The 21,441-nt window shown below is 48.9% G+C and overlaps 1 protein-coding gene across 2 annotated transcripts in view; it reads left to right on the forward strand.

Annotated features, from left to right (window-relative positions):
* The first annotated feature begins 18,403 nt into the window (after positions 1-18,403).
* The window catches only part of GOLGA5 (golgin A5), a 38,041-nt gene continuing 35,003 nt past the window's right edge, over positions 18,404-21,441 (forward strand). Inside the window, exon 1 of one of the 2 annotated variants that reach the window (XM_068252266.1) lies at positions 18,404-18,496. The gene's annotated coding sequence lies outside the window, so the exon portion shown is untranslated. The remainder of the gene's footprint in view (positions 18,497-21,441) is intronic. The other variant, XM_068252267.1, reaches the window with a different exon arrangement.

The raw sequence follows: 21,441 nt of genomic DNA on the forward strand, positions 1-21,441 counted from the left end.
ACTCTTTCCACTTCCATGCCATCAATGTGGATTGGAGGTGGGGTAGAGGCGCGCCTCCTGAAATCAACAATCATCTCCACCGTTTTTGCTGTGTTTAGGACCAAACCGTTCTCTCTGCACCAGCGGCATATGCTTTCGACCTGGTGGCGGTACGCCTTCTCATCGTTTTTGGTGATGAGACCTACAATGGTCGTGTCATCGGCAAATTTGATTACTTTTACCGAGTCTGACGTGGATTTGCAGTTGTTCGTATACAGAGAGAACAGAAACGGCGACAGGACGCAGCCTTGTGGGGCCCCTGTGTTGGTGATCCTAGGTTGTGAGGAGATGGTGCCTAACCTGACGACCTGGGACCTGTTGGTGAGGAAGTCCGTGATCCACAGGCGAAGGATGGGGTGGACTCCTAGCGCAGCGAGATTGTCTTGAAGTATTTTAGAGCTGATGGTATTGAATGCTGAGCTGAAGTCCAGTAGGAGGATCCTGGCGTAGGAGTCCGGCCCATCCAGGTGATCATAGACGTGCTCCAAGCAGATGTTGATGGCGTCATCTGTGGACCTGTTCGCTCTGTACGCGAATTGGTGCGGGTCCAGCAGTCCCTCAGTAGAGTGCTTAAGGAGGGGTAGCACCATGCTTTCAAAAGCTTTCATGATCACGGATGTAAGTGCCACGGGCCTGAAGTTGTTGAGGTCGAGGATGCCCTGCTTTTTGGGGACAGGGATAATGGCAGACCTCTTGAAGCACGCGGGAACTTTGCCTTCCTGGAGGGACCTTGTGAAGATGGAAGAGAGGGTGGTAGCGAGCTGGCGAGCACAGGTTTTCAGGCAGGCTGGTGACACTCCGTCCGGACCTGAGGCTTTCCTAGCATTTAACCTTAGCAAGTGTTTCAGTACATCCGCCTCCCTCACTGACGGTGGGGGTGAGTGAAGGCTCAGGGCTACAGTGGCAGATTGTGCAGGTGGCTGTGGGAGTCCTGCAGGTGCTGGCTGGTTCTCGAATCTGCAGTAGAAGTCGCTGAGACTCTCGGCAAGCTCAGTGCTCGGTGTGGCATGCTGAGGGGGGGGCTTGTAGTTGGTGGCAGCCTTCAGTCCTTTCCACACGGCTCGTGGGTCGTTTGAGGAGAGGTTCTGTTCCAGCTTTTCTGCGTAGCTCAGGGGAGATGTCAGCTGTCATATGACAGCTTAATCTCCCCCTCCAGGTGCGCACGATCGCGTCGGGAGCGGAAACGGCGGGCCGGCATAGATTGTACACTGGATCAGGCTAGAACAGCCACAAGTGCGGTGTAGAATCTAATGTTGACAGTCCCCAAAAGGTTAAACAACCCAAAACAGTTGTTGGCTATTGTTCAAACAACTGATAAGACGGGATGCTCTCCATGGAATAATCACGAGTAACCACAGTGGTTACTCATGAATCAAATAAGCTTTAATTGCCGCAGCTGAGCGGCTGTATGCAGCAGGGTTAATTACCCATAATGTCGCTCTCCGCCCAGCATTTCAACAAGCTTGCAAGCGTCTTGTGAGAATCTGCTCAGCTGCCTGTGCAGACAGGCAGCGTTTTGATCACTGTTCACGTCTGCATTCTGCGGGTCTCTTTAAGAGAGACATTTTGTCAGTTCTGCAGCTTGCTCCTGAGGAATTTGCATACATTCGTTATGCAAATCCCCTACCTGCCTCCTGTTATGACTGGCAATATAAAGGTTGGGATTACCCATAGTCCTTTGCTGGTCATTCCTTCAGGGTTTGTAGTTTACACTCCTTGTGAGTGTCAGCCATGCTACTTCTCGTTGAAGATTAGTTTAGAGTAATTTGTGGGACTGCGCTAGGCAGATTCCCTAGTTTAGTTAGGATTGTATTATTTGTATTGCTTGTTCTGTCTGTCTGTGGGGTGCTAACCAGAGCAGCGGTTGCTACTGGTAGGCCCTTCTGTTCTGTCTCCTGGGATCGCGCTAGCCACTTTTCGCTAGCGCTGTGGATCCTTCTGTTCTGTCTCCTGGGATCGCGCTAGCCACTTTTCGCTAGCGCTGTGGATCCTTCTGTTCTGTCTCCTGGGATCGCGCTAGCCACTTTTCGCTAGCGCTGTGGATCCTTCTGTTCTGTCTCCTGGGATCGCGCTAGCCACTTTTCGCTAGCGCTGTGGATCCTTCTGTTCTGTCTCCTGGGATCGCGCTAGCCACTTTTCGCTAGCGCTGTGGATCCTTCTGTTCTGTCTCCTGGGATCGCGCTAGCCACTTTTCGCTAGCGCTGTGGATCCTTCTGTTCTGCTACTTTGTCTTCCTGAATCGCACTAACCGCTAGCGGTAGCGGCTGTGGATCTTTCTGATCTGTGTTTCTGCTTGGATCACACTTGCTCTGACGGAAGAGCGGTGGATCCTTTCTGCCCAGTTCCTGTTTCACGTGTGTCTGTCTTGTCTGATTCGAGCGCTTGCTGTAGGCTCGGTGAGGTAACCGTTAAGCAAGCGCTCGCGTTCTCTGTTTCGTGTTTGTCTGTCTTTGGTTAGTTAGGCGTGCTTGTCTCTGTTGTGCGTAACACGCGGAGACCGCGCACGAACGCGTGCACTGTTGCGAATGAGTGCGGTGTTTGCGTTCAGCTAGCGTTTATTATTTTCTTTATCTTTCTCTTTGTATGATTTGCTGTGCCTTTGCTACCCTTGTGCTCTGTCCTGCTCAGTCTTGTGTCGCTATTGGCAATCGCCATTCTTGCAATTGCGTTTCCTACTTAGTTTCCGCCATTGTGTGTTCGCCGTCGCTGGGTGGCGATTATTTTGGTGGGCACACATTGGTTCTGTCCCTTTGCTCTATTCCCTGTGGGCTATCCAGCCCTGCCTGATTGTACCGTGTCCCGGATCTGTACAATTCCCATTTGGCATCTGTGGCTGTGCAGCGGCTGTGTTCGCCTGCACTCCACAGCACCATCTGCCGGTGGGAATTGCCCTCTGCGGGTGCATAGCACCTAGCCTGGGTGTCTGCAATAATACGCTTGTGGAGGAAATCCGCCGCGTCAGCGCACGTCTGGTGCGCTGACCACGGAGACGATTCCACAATCGTTACAGAATGACCAGCCCAACCAAAATTCCCAGGGCAGAGGGAACCTTTGATTTGCTTCAGACATCATTGCCTGAGACAAAAGCGTATGTGGATCCTACTATAGGTAGGATCGCACACTATATAAAAGCAGTTAAAAAATCGGTGCTCGTCCCTGATCCCCACCCATATGGGGATTATCTAGATACTGGGTTGTTTGAACCGCCATTTGCCTCATGGGAGATTGGGGCCTTGTTGGAAGAGTTTGATTTCGATTGGAAAGCCTTTTGTGATTTTTATATCGCAAAGAGCGCGGATGACCTGAATGATTGTCTCGACTCTATGTACCTTTTGATCGATTCTGATGAATGTGATGAGTGTGATGTGGATCTGGTGATTTATGTGTGGCAGACTATTTTGGACGAATTGCACACACACCAACCAATTATTTCCAATAAAGAGACACCATTGTCACATGATTTTTCCTGTCTTTCTGGGGTAAAGCAAGTGAGTTTGGACACTGTGCGACCTGAAATGAATGGGTGTGCCTCGTTTGTGGACACCTGTGTGAATTCTGATGAAGTTTCTTCTGTTTGTTTGGAGGTTGAATCTGTGCGATCTGATGCCTGTTTCTCAGATGTTCCTGCCGATTGTGATCGGCGTGAGTGTGTCAGTTTTGCCAATGATATGTGGGATCCCTTGTCTTGTAAAAACAGATTTTTTTCTCCCAGTACTACTTTAAGATCCTCCATCTATGATCTTGCTATGGGGAAAATTCCCAAACTATGCAGTTTCAAGAGTAAGGGTAATGTGATTAATAAAGTTTCTCATGTTGTTGTCACAACTCCTTCTTCTAATATTGTTCAGTATGTATGCTCAGACCTAGTCAGGTGTGAATGGGAGCCCCCGTTCCAGAAAAAGCAGCTCGAATCGCTGGTGTACGAATTGAAGAAAAATTCAAAGTTGTTTTGTGAGTACTACATTGCCAGAAGTGAGCCTGTCTTGAGAGCATGTATAAGTTCTGCTTCTGCCTTAAGAAAAGGAAAGGGGTGTGAATTTGACTTTGTGAGTCCGCTGATTTGTATGTGGAAAATGATTCTGAATGAACAACGTGTTCTTCATTCAGTTGATGTTTGTAAAAGCACATTGTCAGCTGGCGTTTCTGAGATCCAGCAATTCAGCCTGGAGATCTCTGAATCCCGGTCTTCGAAATGTCCACTTTCGCAATCGACTGCGATCTTGGATTCGCAAATTTCGCGTTCTGACTCCTCGAATTCGACATTGTTAGCCGAGTCCAAGAGTGAGACAGCGCCTTGGGTTTGCGAACCTGATACTGAAGCACCTTTGCTCTGTCCAGAGAAGATGTCTCTGAGCCTGCCCTGCATCATGAATGAAGACATTATGTCCACTCGCATTGACATTTGCGAGTCTGATTCTGAAGAAAGTATTGACTCTCCACCCTGTACTCTGGATGAGTCAATATTGCCTTGTACAATATCTCCTGCAGTGTCCCTAGAGGCTCGTCTAGGTATTGCTGCTATTTTCACCTGTTTTTCTGCAGTTTTGGAATTGCAAGCTAGTTTGACTGCTACGCAGAATTCTGGGTGCAGTGAGATTAAAGTTAGGGAGTCAGTGTGTGGTCCAGTGAATATGCCTGTACATTCCCCTCATGATTATGAAATTCAATCTCAGTTTATGGTGGAACCTTCCTTGGGACATCTGCCCGGTCCACAAGATAAAGTTCCAGTTTTGCCCTGTAACATGGATAGTTCAGAATCCTTCCTAGAAAACTTGAAAAATGATGTTCCTGAAGTTTTGTTCGATGTTCTGGAGGTCTCTGAGTTCCTCCCAAAGGGTGCAGAACTTGTAGGAGATGTCTCCTGCCCCCCAAGTCCTTCTGAGGTGTTACCCTCTTCCGTAGGCATTGTTGCCTTGCTGGCTACCTTATTAGCTCTGATGGAGCTTCACTCATATGTAGTCAATGATGATATTATTGTCACAGAAATTTCTGAATTTGTATCCGAGTCTTCTTTTGAAAGTCCAGTGCCTGTGACCTCCACTCATGATGATTCTCTGCCCGGTACTGGTTTTGGTCTTGTCATGCCGGACTCTGAGGTTGGCAGTTCCCCAACATGTCCTGAGGTTTCTCCTGTCCTGGTGTACCCCAGTGTGCTCTGTGACCCAGAAAGCTCAAGTGTGCCTCGGTTACCAGCGTACTCAGATGCTTCCTTGGTGGAGACATGCTCTGATATGGCCTGCCTGCTTGCATGCCCAGAAGTGGTCCCTGAAAGTCTTGATCTTGGTGGGTGTCCTCGTAATTCTGAACCCGGAATTGTCATTGGTTCCATGGGGGTTCTTGGTAATTCTCCATGTGAGCCTGGTGATTGTTCTGCCCTCTTGGGATCTCTGTGGAGCTTCAAAAGGTTCTGGGAGATTCCGGGAGAAATTTTGCTTGGTACCCTGGATAAGATCAACGGTGGCTTTTGTGTTGTAAGGGACACTTCGAACAGGTATTGTGGCAGGTTTGGTATTCTTGGACGCTCCTTGGAAGGTGGTGGGTATTGTCTGGAGGGTGTCGATGGCTTTTTCTCTGGTGTCCACAGTCCTGATGGGTGTTATTCCGAGACTGGTAGTACTGACGGGCATGTTTCGGTGGCTTCTGTTTCCGATGAGGTCGGTTTCGGGTGGACTGACTCTGGAATTGGACCTTGTCGGGCTACCCCGACCTTCATGAGTCTTCTGTTAGAGTGGTTTGGAGATATCAGTTTTGAGGGTCGTCTGGAATCCGACCCTAGAAGGGGGGTTACTGTGAGAATCTGCTCAGCTGCCTGTGCAGACAGGCAGCGTTTTGATCACTGTTCACGTCTGCATTCTGCGGGTCTCTTTAAGAGAGACATTTTGTCAGTTCTGCAGCTTGCTCCTGAGGAATTTGCATACATTCGTTATGCAAATCCCCTACCTGCCTCCTGTTATGACTGGCAATATAAAGGTTGGGATTACCCATAGTCCTTTGCTGGTCATTCCTTCAGGGTTTGTAGTTTACACTCCTTGTGAGTGTCAGCCATGCTACTTCTAAGATTGAAGATTAGTTTAGAGTAATTTGTGGGACTGCGCTAGGCAGATTCCCTAGTTTAGTTAGGATTGTATTATTTGTATTGCTTGTTCTGTCTGTCTGTGGGGTGCTAACCAGAGCAGCGGTTGCTACTGGTAGGCCCTTCTGTTCTGTCTCCTGGGATCGCGCTAGCCACTTTTCGCTAGCGCTGTGGATCCTTCTGTTCTGTCTCCTGGGATCGCGCTAGCCACTTTTCGCTAGCGCTGTGGATTCTTCTGTTCTGTCTCCTGGGATCGCGCTAGCCACTTTTCGCTAGCGCTGTGGATCCTTCTGTTCTGTGTTTCTGCTTGGATCACACTTGCTCTGACGGAAGAGCGGTGGATCCTTTCTGCCCAGTTCCTGTTTCACGTGTGTCTGACTTGTCTGATTCGAGCGCTTGCTGTAGGCTCGGTGAGGTAACCGTTAAGCAAGCGCTCGCGTTCTCTGTTTCGTGTTTGTCTGTCTTTGGTTAGTTAGGCGTGCTTGTCTCTGTTGTGCGTAACACGCGGAGACCGCGCACGAACGCGTGCACTGTTGCGAATGAGTGCGGTGTTCGCGTTCAGCTAGCGTTTATTATTTTCTTTATCTTTCTCTTTGTATGATTTGCTGTGCCTTTGCTACCCTTGTGCTCTGTCCTGCTCAGTCTTGTGTCGCTATTGGCAATCGCCATTCTTGCAATTGCGTTTCCTACTTAGTTTCCGCCATTGTGTGTTCGCCGTCGCTGGGTGGCGATTATTTTGGTGGGCACACATTGGTTCTGTCCCTTTGCTCTATTCCCTGTGGGCTATCCAGCCCTGCCTGATTGTACCGTGTCCCGGATCTGTACAATTCCCATTTGGCATCTGTGGCTGTGCAGCGGCTGTGTTCGCCTGGACTCCACAGCACCATCTGCCGGTGGGAATTGCCCTCTGCGGGTGCATAGCACCTAGCCTGGGTGTCTGCAATAATACGCTTGTGGAGGAAATCCGCCGCGTCAGCGCACGTCTGGTGCGCTGACCACGGAGACGATTCCACAATCGTTACACGTCTATTGCCTCCTGCAAGTGCTCCATAGCGAGGCTTGCTACGCATCCATTAAGACACTTGCAAGCTTGTTGAAACACTGAGCGGAGAGCTGCATTAGGGGTAATTAACCATACCGCTCAGCTGCGGCAATTAAAGCTCATTTGAATCACGAGTAATCACCATGGTTACTCGTGATTAATCCATAATGAGCATCCCTGCTGATAAGACGTCAATCCAACTGTTGGATTGAGGTCTTATCAGTTGTTTGAAAAATAGACAGAGGCGCTAAGCTTGCTACTAGAACGCATGAGTTGTTATACTCCTATTTATAGACTGATGAAGTGGTATTTGCCCACGAAATGCATTGCACTTGTCTGGAGTATGTAAATTGTTTTTTTGTTGAAAAAAATCAACAGCATCTTGTCTACCTTGGGGAGGTAAGTCCACCGCTAACCCCCCATTTTTTAAAAAGTGTTTATCTCCTTTTTACACTTCGCCTCTGTACAACTGTACAAAACAACTTTTTTTGGTTGTTTCAACTTGTTTCAAAAGTTGTTTGATAATTGTGCTGCATAAAAGACCGCTGTTGAGCGTGTGTATGGGGGTTTACTCTCCATTCTGCATCCAGCCAGTGACTTGTACCCAGCACCACATGCCAATCCTCCTCAGCACTGCATCAGGGAGCCAAATCACTGGCTGGCCATGGATGGGAGGAGTCACGCTCTACTCCTGGGCAAACGCCAAACTTCCTGCCTCGTGGTCAAGTTGTCTGGGGATTCTTTAACAACACCTACCGTAGCAGTGGGATAGTAACCTTTACATACAACTAAGGGCCCTTTCACACTGAGGCAGTGCCGTAAATTTACCGCACCACACCGCAGCCTAATGCTAATCTATGGGGGAGTTCACACTCCCCACATTGCGGTGCACTGCGCTGGAAGTGCCCTATCTAACGTGCTTCACTGCCTACATCACCACACGGCTCCTGCAGCGATCTGCACGTGGTTGTTACCGCCTCATGTGGCTGCCGGAGCCTGCAATGAGGCAACAACCATGTGGGGCGCCGGCAGCCCCTGTAACAACCACGTGAGGCGCGAACCCCGAAGAGGAGTCCTGACACGACAGCAGAGAGGTAGAGGTATAGTATTAATGCAGGGGCACGTGTACACAGCTGGCAGTGGCCAGGGGTTTTCGAAGCAATCGTCGCTCGGCCCAACATTGCACCCAATCAACCTCGTTGGCCTACCATCTTGCATCATGTCCAGTCGACCTTGTTAGCCAGGGCAGTTTCTAGGCTAAATTGCACCCACGGTGAGTGTGTAAAAATTGCGCCCCCTTCCCCCCACCCCCGTGGACTCGCGAACCCTTATTCTTTAGGGACAGTCACACAGCCACAGGTCACAAGTAGATCTGCCTACTTACTAGTGACCAGCGGCTCATCCAGGAGGAAGCAAGGACCAGGAAAACACACAGGCGAAGAGAGCCTGGAAAGCCAACTCTTCCGTGGGCGCCGCGCACTGACAGCCTGCAGTACCGCTACAGGACAACAGGTGTCATCAGGTGTCATCACACGGTGGTGACGTGATGATGACTTGACTTCCGACGCAGGCAGCCCAGGAGGAGACAAGGAAGGTGATTGCCCTGGTAATCTTCTTTCTTCTTCCATTTGGCTGCACTGTACGTCACCAGCTCCCTAGCGGTTATGTCCTTCTGCCTGCGTCCACCCCTTCTTCTACTTGCCGGCCTGCGCCCAGGGCGGTTGCCCTGCTCGCACTGCCCAAGAAACGGCCCTGTTGTCGGCCCAACATCTTGCATCATGTCCAATCGATACATGCAAACGATTTTGGCCTGAAATTGGTTGCATCTTCAACTGGGCGTGCTCTTGGCGGCACCGATTTTCATCTGATTCTACCGTAATTATTGAATCAGATGGTTGATCGGCCGCCAAGTCACCTGATGTATGGCCATGTACTGTACATACAGGTGGTAATATGCTAGGACCACTGGCACAAATAAATTCTAAAATTTAAAAAACAGATGTATGCTTATGAATAATATATTTAAATGTATTTCAAAAGCACTTACTGAACGGCAGTTGCCTAATCCAACTCCCAAAATACTGTGCAGACAAGTAGGGAGGCTGGCTCCTATCTTTGTCTACAGTAGATCTTTTCCAGGGCGTGCTTTTTGTAAAGAATAAAATTCCGAGAATCTCCCGAGAGGAGATGGACTCACTAGTCCAAAACCAGTCAGTATTTACTACCTAATGTAAGTGACGGCGATGAAGGAGAAAAGTCGTGTATAGTTCATTTCACTCTGGGAAAAATGTGCATCTCATAGGTATGTGTGCACAAGCATTTTAAAGAGGACCTGTAGTGATAATGACACAATTAATAAAATTGCTTATTTTTTACAATATCCATTTAAAGATTAGTCAGTGTTTGCCCATTGTAAACTCTTTCCTCTCCCTGATTTAGAAATGTATCACTGGTGGTGACATCTTTAGTTCTGCCAGGTGATCTGTATGGAATGTTCTATTTACAGAGGGAGATATTGCTTGACCTCACACTGTGGGAGGGGTTTCACCACAACCATAAGGGAAAGATTTCTCATGGGAAAGTTCAATACTTGGTTACAGTTCCTCTTTACATTTTTTTGAGATAGTGGTCCATTAAAAATCCATGTATATTGCATTATTGATCAGGGTCCTATTTTAAAGGGAACCTAACCGAGAATATATGGAGGCTGCCATATTTATTTCCTTTAAACAAAATAAGTTGCCTGGCTGCCCTACTGATCTATTTGGCTGCAGTAGTGTCTGAATAACAACAGAAACAAGCATTCAGCTAATCTTGTCAGATCTGACAATAATGTCAGAAACACCTGATCTGCTGCATGCTTGTTCAGGGTTTATGGCTGGAAGTATTAGAGGCAGAGGATCAGCAGGGCTGCCAGGCAACTGGTATAGCCTAAAAGGAAAAACATATGGCAGCCTCCATATCCCTCTTGCTTCAGGTTCCCTTTAAGATAATTTAAACACACTTAGGCCCCATTTCCACTGCAAGACGCGCGGTGGCACTTCCTGGTCTGCATGTATGCAGATGAATCCCAGAAGCCGTGCCATGCATGGCTATGGGATTTGCTGCCTCCCGCACGAAAACTGATGGCAATGTTGGCCGAATCATTAGGGCAAGCGATTCGGCCAGCGGCGCCATTATTCCCTATGGCAGAGTTTCCCCACGTGATTTGCCTGCGGGGATACTCTGCGGATTGGGGCTGGTTTCCACGCTACTGAAACGGGCACTTAAAGGGGTACTCGCGAATGAGGAAAAAAAAAAAAAGTGGTTTATGCATAAACTATTAAACATCCTTCTAAAATAGTGCAAAAGGTTTTTTTTTTTTTAAAAAAATGAATGGTTTCATCAATACAACATATAATGTAAATGGTGACGGATGACGGACTGGGAGGATGATGGACTATTTTCATTTCACAACCATAACTGCTGCCTATGCAGTTTTCAGTGGTATAACCCACTTCTAGCAGGAATCGCCGTTATAGCTATAACAGCTGAGCTCTGCTGAGCTCCTCAATATGTGTTTACATTGTTGCCAGGCAACCACACAGACCCTGGTGCAGGGAGTGTTTGTGCAAAGAGTCATAAGCTGCTGGGAGAATGAGCCAGAGTCAGTCCCATATACACCATATGATTCTTTGTCAGATTCGATTCAATATGATTCGATTCATTGATTCAATTTGATTCAATCTTACATGTCCGATTCATGATTCGATTCAATTTGAATCAATTTGAATCATGAATCGGACATGTCAGATTGAATAACTTATAAGTTACATGTCAGATTGAATAAGTTATGGCTGTAAAATTAAAGTAAAAAAAAAACAAAACACCCCAAACAAATGGATTAGCCTCCCAGTCCATCATCCGTCACTATTTACATTACATGTTGTATTGATGAAACCATTCATTTTTAAAAAAAACTTTTTACACTATTTTAGAAGGATGTTTAATAGTTTATGCATAAACCACTTTTAATTTTTTTCCTCATTCACGAAAGAACCCCTTTAAAGAAAACCTGTACGAAAAAAAACATTCCCTGGGGTGTACTCACCTCAGGAGGGGGAAGCCTCATGGTCCCAATGAGGCTTCCCCCATCCCTATAGCTGCAGGCAGTCCAGCGCTAGCTCCCCTGAACCATCCCGCAATCCTCCCCTGACAAGCGCTGATTTATTTACCTTCCAAAAACAACGAGATGAAATTAAAAGTAGGTATCACTCGATTGAGCACAAATCACACAGGATAATTATTCCAAAAAAGTTTACTTTATTAATCAAATTGTATCAAACATTCTTAAAAAATGGCCAATAAAAATGTACCCACCCCGCACCCCCTACCACACCCTCCCAGGGGACCTCTGAACCCTCTACAGCCTCTGCCAAATCTGCATAAACAGTAATAGTAATCTTCAACAAGACAATGACCATAAAAGTGCTGGTGATCCAGTAAACAGAGCAAAGAATTAAATTGTGACCGCCCACTAACACAATAGATGCTTGAAAAGAAACTGGGGGCTGCAATCAGCCAGTCAGAGTCCTCGTTATTATTGTATTGCAAGCAGGCCCAATAAACACAGCAAAATGGGCTAGCGAGGCAGTGTATTCACTAAAAGTTCATACAAAATGGTGTAGCCTGAGATAACAACCAGCAAGGTAGCATTCTTGTTGTTGATGCAATGTGAATGAATGTGATGGACATAGCAAAATAAGTTGGAAAAACAGTGTGTTCACAAGCAGTTCCAACTTCCAGGCAAAGCAATAGTGGCTCCCAGCAAAGCACATCAGAGGGAAGCAGTTCCAATGTATACAGTCCAGCAGACAAAGTAATATCCAGCTTCTGCATAAGCAAGACTTAGTAGTCAGCAAGAGTTCACAGTATTGAAAAGTTCCATGTTAGTATGCTTCATGCAGAGAGGAATAGTTAAGCTGGTGAAGGATGGCAAGCAGGCAAAACACACAAATGCTGGTAGGAGCAGAAGAATTGAAAAAACCCATGCCCATAGGGCTTGCTTACGTGCGCCATAAGTGTCCTGCTGCAACGTGGCTGGCTGGTTCCTGCTGCCTGTAGCAAGATTGCTGATGTCCAGGCCAAGGTTGGAAGGCAGAACAGATCCCCAACGGGAGGCGGGTGGAGGTCGGGACGCAGCACATGCGTCCTCGACCGGTTTCGCCGGACTTCCGGCTTCAACTGGAGGTTTGCGTAACTACCCATACTACCCCCCGGGAGGGTCTTATCCCTCCACCCGCCCGACGTCATCAAGAGGCCGGCCACGCACGCCCCCACCAGCGGCCAATGCCGGGCGGGTGGGTGGGGTGGGCAGACACGACGCCAGGCCGCCATAGCAAACTGCCGGCGCGTCCGCCAGGCCCCGCCCACTCGTTCGACAGCCGCGCACGGGGCGGGGAGGGCAGGCGGACACCGGAAAGCGATCGACGGGACAAAGAGCACAGAGCCCCACGCCCACCAACCCGGCATCCGCCGGCCCCGCCCACACCACACGGCGCCGCCGGAGGGGGCGAGCGAGACAGGACACCAGACAAGCCAAGGCAGCAAGAGAGAAAAAAGAAACCCCACCCAGAGGTAATTCAAAATAGAGCTTCCCCACCACAGTATACTTTAAACTAAACAAAGAATAATAGTACGATAGAATTGGTTAATCCACATAAAATTGATGGTGAACAATATAAGATAAACTCAGTTATGGACCAAGGGGGCTGTATAGAATCAGTGACAAAGTCACTAATACAAACAGGTAAACACATATGCCCCCTTAGAATTACGAAGCCTAACCAATCGGAGCTCCGGGGAAATGATCATATTACTCATCCAGCAATGTAAACAGTGGAGAAGAACACCATCACAGAACAAGAAGGTAGGAGCGGAAGTGAGTCAGAACTAATTGTCCCTGAAAATAACAGCGAGAAAAGGGCATTGAACTGGCAGAAAAGAAACATAGCTTGTATTCTCATTTAGACCTGGGGGCGAGGTTGCCTCCAGGTTGAAAATCCACCTAGATTCTCTTTGTAGTAAGTCTGTCCATATCGCCGCCTCGAGGAGAGGCATGAATACGGTCCAGACCAATCACCCGCATTATGTAGGGGTTACCGGCATGCATGGTCTTGAAATGCCTGGCCACCGTGGTGAGACTGGACATACTTTTATATTAGTCACATGATCAGAAATTCTGGAGCGTAGCTCCCGTTTAGTTTTCCCGATATAAAATGCACCACATGGGCACAGCAACATATATACAACTAAAGTGGTGTTACAATTCACATAATGTGCTAATGTCCAGTCTCTCCCTTCCGGCAGCCTGACATTCCGGCAAACCTGCATGTACCTGCACATAGTGCAGCCACCACATGTATACGTGCCCAAAATTTTGCAATGTTTGGATGTGATTGAAAGATTCACAAAGTGGCTACTAACCAACCTATCTCTGAGGGAAGGTGCTCGTCGAAAGGAAAAACGGAGTCTTTCCGGAACATATTTACTTAAATTCGTATCATTGGTAAGAATGTGCCAATGCTTTATTTTGATTTGATTTATTTACCTTGCCGGGATCCAGCGCAGGTGCAATAGCGGCTCTTCCTTCGGAAATAGCCGAACCTGATTGTATCCCGTCTACTGCGCAAGCGCAAGAGGACTCGCGCATGCGCAGTAGAGCGGATTGATCGGGTTCGGCTATTTCCGCCTTAATCCAAAGGGAGATCCGAGGGAGATCCGCTTGTACGCCTGCGCTGGATCCCAGAAGGTAAATATTGACATCGCCGCACTTCGAGGAGCTGCAGCTGGACAACAGAGGGAATGAGAAAAATGGGGGAAGCCTCATTAGGATCCAGTGGCTTCCGCCTCACGAGGTAAGTAACCCCCAGGGGACTTTTTCTTAATTACAGGTTTTCTTCAAGTATAGCTGCACTAAGGGCCTGATTTATGAAGCTGCTTCTTGTCATCATCGGCAAGTAACACGTCAGGTGAAGAGTTTCGATGTGCTGTAGGGACAACATACAACTTCACTGAAATGAACTGCAAAAAAGCGTGTGTATCTATACATATCCCTAATCATTGTCACAGGTCACATGGCTTGGTGGGCAGACGGCTGCATCTTTTATTATATAGACACAACGGCCCCAAAGTGCAATGACTGGCCAGCCCTGTTTTTGTATTGTAATGTGTGAAAAGAGGGACAAGTGAATTATTAACCTCTTGAGCCATAGTGCAGCATGGTGACGTAGTGGTTAGCAGTCTCGCCTTGCAACACTGGGTCCCTGGTCCAAATCCCAGCCAGGGCACTATCTGCATGGAGTTTGTATGTTCCCCATGTCTATGTGGGTTTTACATACAGATAAGTTAATCGGCTTCCCCCTAAACCGGCCCTAGACTACGATAAATACACTACACGATACATAGATAGACACATGACTATATTGCGCTTTTCTCCTAGTCGACTCACAGAGCCAGAGCTGCAGCCATTAAAGGATATCTGAGTCCTTATAAAAATCTAAAAATGACTCCCTATGTGTGTGTGGGGAGGTGCACATAGGCTTACCACACCTGCCGTTGGCCCATCGTATGCCTCCATTTACCCGCTATGCCTCCAATTGTCCTCGTCCTGGTCGCAGTGGTTGCGACCTTTGCCCCGGACATACTGTGCTGCCCATGCGCAGTATGTCCTCTTGGTGTGGCTTGTGACCGTGTGTGCGGTGTGCTGTACATGTGCATGCCTGCGCGGTTGCATACCCAGCGTGCACAAGCTTCCCCAAATAGACATACTGCAGGCATGTGCAGCACAGTATGTCTGGGGCAAAGGTCTCCTCCGCTTGCCAACCACTCTGACAACAACGAGAGGCATAGCAGGCAAAAGGACACAGACGCCGGGCCACAAGAGGTGCAGTAAGTCTATGCGCACCTCCCCCCCCCACCCTCCCCCCCCCACACACACACACAGCATCATTTTTAGATTCTAAGTAATAAGCACTAAGGTATCCTTTAAAGGAGTCATCAATTAACTTATGCTACCCCCAGTACTACTTACCTGGGGCTTCCTCCAGCCCCTGGCAGCTGATATGTCCCCGCCGCAGCTTCCCGTTCCCAAACGGTGCCCAGGTCGTCCTCTACTGCGCCTAGTGCCACTGTCAATCCCCTCCATGTGGAGGTGATAGACAGCGGCACTCGCGCAGGCACAGTAGAGGACAACCTGGAAGTCATCCTGCGCACTGGAGAACGGGGTCCAGCGGTGCTGCGGGACATATATCGGCTGCCGGGGGCTGGAGGAAGCCCCGGGTAAGTAGTACTGGGGTAGCATAAGTTTATTGATGACTCCTTTAAAGTATAGGTATGTATAATTTTTTTTATTTATTTGATCTCTGAGTCCCTTTAAAGAGACTCTGTAACAAAAAAAAACATCCCCTGGGGGGGTACTCATCTACTAATGAGGCTTCCCCCGTCCTCCTGTGTCCCACGGTGGTCTCGCTGCAGCCTACGGAACGCACAGGCGACAATTGTTGGGCTGTGCAATATTTACCTTTTCTGGCTCCAGTGGGGGCGCTGTTGCGGCGCTTCCTGACAGAGATAGGCGGAAATAGCCAATCTCTGTCGGGTCCGCTCTACTGCGCAGGCGACTTACCCCTGCGCAGTAGAGCGGCCCGACAGAGATCGGCTATTTTTGCCTATCTCCCTGCACTGGAGCCCAGGAGGTAAATATTTACATCCCCGCCGTTCAGGGAGGATTTTCTCCGCCGCCGTGGGACACAGGAGGACGGGGGAAGCCTCGATAGGATCCGGAGGCTTACCCCTACCAAGGTGAGTACCCCCCCAGGGGATGTTTTTTGTTACAGTTCCTCTTTAAGGCGTTGTTCACATTGTGTTCCGTTCGCATGTCCGTCCGTGTTGGGCTCTTTTTGAGGCGTCTTTTTTTCCGATACCCGGCACTCGGGTGGGTGATTCGTTTTTGTGCTTAGCGGTATTCAAACGTTTTTTCCGAGCGGTTTTGTAATTCACTCCCTGACGCAAGGAAGTGAACTCTTTGACCCAGAAAAGAATAAATACAATGTATTTATTCTTAAGAACGCGAATGGAATCGATAACCAAAACGATTTTGTAGGGTTTTGCGTTTCTCTTATACTTTCCATTGAGGCGGAATCGCCTCAAATATGATCCATGCACCGCTTTGCTAGCCGCGCAGCGCACCGCCCGCGCTGATAAGAATCTTCTCATAGACATTTATTGTCCATGCGGTCGGGGGGGGGGGGCTTGGGGCATTTTTAAAAACTGCACGCTGGCGAAAAAAAGCAGAAAACGCCTACAGTGTGAACAAGCCCTTACGCACGCTCCATGGGCAACCAGGATCATTGGGGAGCATTGCCCAAAAACTCCTTACTGTTTCATGTACTGGCTTGAGGCAGGATTTGAGGTCCTTGTCAAATGGCTCAAGCCCCATCTGACAGTAAACACTAAAAACAACAGGATAGGTAAGCTAAATAAATCATCTGTTATTAGATGATGGGCTCTATTCATAAAAGGTTACCGCAAGTTTTCCGCTCAAAACAGCGGATTTTCCCGTCCATTTAGCAAAGTGGGCATTCATAAAAGCTGTTCCCGCATGAAAATCTACAATCCCCCAGCAGAGCGAGAAATTTCCGCCTTCTCCAGTTTTTTTCTAGATTTATCTAGAAAAAAGTTACAAAATGGCCATTCATAAACTTTAGAGGAAGCGGTATGTGGACGGGAAATACCGCTTCCTCTGATTTTGCGGATTACATACAAGTGAATGGGACAGACCTCCAAGAGAGAGCAGCGCACGGAGGGACTCTGCCGGCTGAAGTGTTTCCGCATGCCTTCCGACAGCTTACCGCCAGCCTTCAGCGGGAGATCTCCGCACTTGCATCTCAGCTGGCAAGATTTTTATGAATTACCACCCAGAAGTCTAAAATACTGCTGCGGTATTTTCCCTCCAGGAGTTTTTTTCGCCACAAATGTTTTATGAATACAGCCCGATATGTTTTAAGCGTTTCCAGTTAAAATGGAGTTTCATCCCACTTTGGGCTCTATTCATAAAAGGTTACCGCAAGTTTTTACGCTCAAAACAGCGGATTTTCCCGTCCATTTAGCAAAGTGGGCATTCATAAAAGCTGTTCCCGCATGAAAATCTACAATCCCCCAGCAGAGCGAGAAATTTCCGCCTTCTCCAGTGTTTTTCTAGATTTATCTAGAAAAAAGTAACAAAATGGCCATTCATAAACTTTAGAGGAAGCGGTATGTGGACGGGAAATACCGCTTCCTCTGATTTTGCGGATTACATACAAGTGAATGGGACAGACCTCCCAGAGAGAGCAGCGCACGGAGGGACTCTGCCGGTGTTGTGTCTGATTGCGCTGCCCGGAAGCTCCCTTCCACACTGAGTAGCACGCATGCTCAGTGTGAAGTTAATGATGCTGCTGGAGGTAAAATACTAAATATCTCCGCTCCCACACCTCTTACACTCCCCAAATTTTCAGGGTAGGGAGGGGACCCCCCTAAACGACCTCTGTACCAAATTGCAGCCCCCGAGACCCACTGGTTCTCGAGATAGATTTCTCTAATCTATCTCCTGAACCAACGGGTCTCGCGGGCTGCAATTTGGCATAGAGGTCTTTCGGGGGGTCCCCTCCCTACCCTGGAAATTTGGGGAGTGTAAGAGGTGTGGGAGCGGAGATATTTAGTATTTTACCTCCAGCAGCATCATTCTATAGGAAATGTGGTAGGACAGTCTCCTACTGCGCATGCGAGGCAGCGCAAATCAGCAGGCAGCGTAATCAGACACTACACCGGCTGAAGTGTTTCCGCATGCCTTCCGACAGCTTACCGCCAGCTTTCAGCGGGAGATCTCCGCTCTTGCATCGCAGCTGGCAAGATTTTTTTGAATGACCACCCAGAAGTGTAAAATACCGCTGCGGTATTTTACCTCTACGAGTATTTACGCCACAAGTTTTTTATGAATAGAGCCCTTTATCCTACAGAAAAACATATCCACTACTCTGGTTGCAACACACTCTCCACTGAGTGGCGCTCTATTCTTTTCCTCTTCGGTGGCCCTGGTTGCCATGCTGATAAAAGGCAGCCGCTCTGGTAATGCTCTTTAGTAGACTTGGTCTCTATGGTTGCCCCTCTGTCCCTCTCTATGGTGGCTGCGGTTGCCATGGTCACGTGGCGCAGTCAGGCAGCGCTGTGGGCAGCCTGTTTTGGGTCCTTGCTGTGTCGGCAGTTCCGGGTCCACGTCTCCGGTGGGGGATGGAGCGGAGGACGTAGCGGCTGCTGTGAGCACAGAGGTGAGAGGAGCTCCCCTGTATTCTAGCTCCACTTATATGGGAGGGAGTCTCTCCCGGGAGATTGGCCCCCTGCAGGGGCTGCACACCAGCCTGGAGCTCCCTGACATGGGGAGGGGGGGCATATTAGGGGGTCTCACCGTTACCATGGCATTTCCAGGGACTGCACACCAGCCTGGAGCTCCCTGACATGAGGGGGAGACATATCAGGGCGTCTCACCATTACCATGGCATTGCCAGGGGCTGCACACCAGCCTGGAGCTCCCTGACATGGGAGGAGACATATCAGGGGGTCTCACCATTACCATGGCATTGCCAGGGGCTGCACACCAGCCTGGAGCTCCCTGACATGGGAGGAGACATATCAGGGGGTCTCACCATTACCATGGCATTGCCAGGGGCTGCACAACAGCCTGGAGCTCCCTGACATGGGGGGGAGACATATCAGGGGTCTCACCATTACCATGGCATTGCCAGGGGCTGCACACCAGTCTGGAGCTCCCTGACATGGGAGGAGACTTATCAGGGGGTCTCACCATTACCTTGGCATTGCCAGGGACTGCACACCAGCCTGGAGCTCCCTGACATGAGGGGGAGACATATCAGGGCGTCTCACCATTACCATGGCATTGCCGGGGCTGCACACGAGCCTGGAGCTCCCTGACATGGGGGGGGGAGACATATCAGGGGGTCTCACCATTACCATGGCATTGCCGGGGCTGCACGCGAGCCTGGAGCTCCCTGACATGGGGGGGGGGGGGGGGGCGCATATTAGGGGGTCTTAGCATTACCATGACATTGCCAGGGGCTGCACACCGGCCTGGAGCTCCCTGACATGGGAGGAGACATCAGGGGGTCTTACCATGCCATTGCCAGGAGCTGCACATCAGCCTGGAGCTCCCTGACATGGGGGGGGGGGGGAGGCATATCAGGGGGTCTCACTATTACCATGGCATTTCCAGGGGCTGCACACCAGCCTGGAGCTCCCTGACATGGGGGGGGGGGGGAGGCATATCAGGAGGTCTTACCATTACCATGGCATTGCCAGGGGCTGGTTGTTCTGCTCTAGAATGGAATAGGAGGTCCCTGTATTGGGCTCACCTGCCTGGAGATCCTATCCCTGGAGACAGCTACCTACATGATGGTCCTCCTCTCCAGGTGATGACTTATTTGGAGTTTCCTGTCTAGTTTAGAACCTACCTGCAGATTTTCGGATGCAAGTCTACATTAGGGAACCCAACGGGTATCACCAAAGACAAAAAGCCGTTTTCTGTTTGCGACAAACTCCCTACATTTGGTTGTGCCCACCCTATCATGTTAGCGGAATTTCCCTTTGCAGTTTCCCTCTGGGTCACCTAAGCCATACTAGTGCCCTTACCGGTTTATGTTTGTGTTGGTAGACACCTACCTTTTGGTCCCTGTGCTAGGTGGCACTTACCTTAGTTACCTGTCTTGAGGGCATCTTAAAGGGGAACTGAAGAGAGAGGTATATGGAGGCTGCCATGTTTATTTCCTTTTAAGCAACACCAGTTGCCTGGCAGCCGTGCTGCTCCTCTACCTTTAATACTATTAGCCATAGCCCCTGAACAAGCATGCAGCAGATCAGGTGTTTCAGACTTTAAAGTCAGATCTGACAAGACTAGCTGCATGCTTGTTTCTGGTGTTATTCAGATACTACTGCAGAGAAATAGACCAGCAGGGCTGCCAGGCAACTGGTATTGATTTAAAAGGAAATAAATATGGCAGCCTCCATATACCTCTTATTTCCGTACCCCTTTAAAGGGAACCTTAACTGAACGGGGGGTAAAGAGTTTCACTTACCTGGGGCTATTACCAGCACCCTGCAGCAGTCCTGTGCCCTCGGCGCCGCTCTGGAATCCTCTGGTCCCCCGCTTTCACTTGGTTTCGTTTTTGACGACTCACCAGTCGCCGGCCGCCATGCGTATTATTGGACGCATTCACCAATGCAATTAGCGCTATTGCGGACCGTGCGGAATGCGGCAACGCGTATTTCCCAGAACGTCTCAGGACAGCAACCCTGAGATATGTCTCCCTCCACATTCACTGGACAGGAACTAGATTAAACAATTTGCATAATTAGATAGGCAGGGCATACACACACATATATATATATATATATATATATATATATATATATATATATATATATATATATATATATATATATATATATATATATATATATATATATATATATATATATATATATATATATATATATCTATCTCGTCATGTCCTTACCCCCTCAGGGGGTTTTCCTGTCCAGCAGGATGCTAGATGTAGGGGGTAAGGCTGGCCACCCATGTGAGTCCACAGGAGCCGCGGCTTGTGTGATTCCCCTTTGTCGGCGCTGGCTAGTTGCTCAGCGCGGGATCATGCTGTGCGCACTGGCCTCTCCCCTTGTGCTATGTTCGGAGGACAAGCGGCGTCTGAATCCGGAAACTACCCGCCCTAGGGTCACGTGACAGGCGCCTCACGTGACCGGAAGTCGGAAATCCGGAAGCAGGAAGTTCCTGGCCCGGCGTGCGTTCCAGCGGCCATTGCAGCATGGAAATCAGCGTCGGCTGACACACCAGTCTCAGCTGCAGGGGATTGCCGGGAGGAACGCTAAGGGGATTAGCACAAGAGGTAGGAATCAGCATTAGGTTAATGCACAATGGGTGGGCTTAAGCAATTATGTTAAACGGCTATTTAAGCTGATGTCCTAGTCTCACTATGCGTTTGACTATGGAGGCTGCCGATGGATCTTCCTCCCAGGGCTCTGTGGAGACGAGTTCCGTACCCTCTCTGGTATGTAACATTGGAGGTGATTGTTTACATATCCTTAGGAGAGTTATTAGGCTTGGCTGAGCTAATGGCTGGTATTTGTTTTTATTTCAGCCTAAAATGGAAAGACCAGTTTCTAAGTCTGAATCCAAATCCGGATC

This window comes from Hyperolius riggenbachi, chromosome 9 (genome assembly GCF_040937935.1).
Source record: "Hyperolius riggenbachi isolate aHypRig1 chromosome 9, aHypRig1.pri, whole genome shotgun sequence".
NCBI classification, from domain to species: domain Eukaryota; kingdom Metazoa; phylum Chordata; class Amphibia; order Anura; family Hyperoliidae; genus Hyperolius; species Hyperolius riggenbachi.